Raw genomic sequence first — 1,379 nt, 5'->3', positions numbered from 1 at the left:
TAGAGAAATTCAGAGCTCTTTCTTTCCTACACACCTATTTTTTCCATACAGACCATAAATATGAAACGGTATCTTACAGCCTTTTAGTCTCTGCCCTTGCTCTGGACATTACCTGGCTTCTGGGTCTCATCAGTAACATGGGCAGTCTTCACTCTGAGCATCTTTTAAGTTGGCACCATCCTCTCTGAGCGTCACCAGGTGGCAGTACGACAGAAGGGCTTTCAAAGTCTGTTGCTACATGAGGCAGCAGAAGTCGTTTGTAGCTGCAGGCATGCAGTTCATTTTCACGTTATGATTGCATCTTCTATTTCTTTTCCTCAGTCTGTCTTAAATAATGAGACGAAAGCATCACAAAGTATAATGACTTGCTTTCCTATTTATTTACTTCCAGCAATTTTAGCATTTATAGGATTAAATTTTCACCATTCCACCAGCTTCTGGAATGGACAGGTTTCAGCTGGGCACCCAGCAAGGAAACCACTTAGAAAACAGTTGTCTACTTTGACCCTCTCACTCTAGGGGCACAAATTATAAAGGTGTCAGCATGTAGCAAAGCAGACAGAAGATTCTGAATAACAGACTTTTCGGGGGAAGCAAATTACTCAAATTAGTCAAATTTGGTCAGCTTTGGCAAAGGAATAAAAAAAAAGGAGTATTTCTTAAAATAGACTTTTTCAATACTTTCAAAATTAAAGCTAATGTTTTGTTTTGAAAGGCCATTTTTTATTTAAACATTGAACAAGAAATATTAGGAAGGTTAAATAAAGCTTAACATAAAACAGAACATCCTGACAACTTCAATCGACAGTTTAGTTCTGTCTCTGTAAAGCCAGTAATATAGAGCTTTCTCATACATATTATTTTCCCAAGCTGTAAATTCCTTGCAGGAACACAAGCTTGAAAACCGTCTTGCTAAGGATTTAAAACCCTGGGGTTTTTTTGATTTTCAAATGAAGCATCTCTACATGAACTCATAGCATTGTAGCTGCTATGAGTGGACAACCTCCACAGGAGATCATATCTGATAAGACTTCTATAAATACACACTTGGATTGTCTAAATGAGTCTGCTCCACATATTAACATTGGAGCAAGGAAAGAGGAGCAGTATTTATCTTCCAGGAAACAGGTATCCTGGTAATTGAGATGCTGATTACCAAACTAAGATGACTTTTATCAGGATTGTGTCTGCTTTAAACCGAATGTTGATTGTAAAAGACTGTGATCCTTATTTTTCCCCCACTGAAATGTTGACATCATTTAAAAAACAAAAATGCTTTTTACTTTTTTTTTCTGTAGTGTTTTGAAACAGAAGGAAAGTTTTAGGTCACATTTTTCCTTAATGATATTACTTATAATAACCCCATTTTATAGGGCATT

The sequence above is a fragment of the Chaetura pelagica genome, unplaced genomic scaffold (genome assembly GCF_000747805.2).
Source record: "Chaetura pelagica isolate M959 unplaced genomic scaffold, ChaPel_1.0 scaffold156, whole genome shotgun sequence".
NCBI classification, from domain to species: Eukaryota; Metazoa; Chordata; class Aves; order Apodiformes; family Apodidae; genus Chaetura; species Chaetura pelagica.
This window is presented reverse-complemented; position numbering follows the sequence as displayed.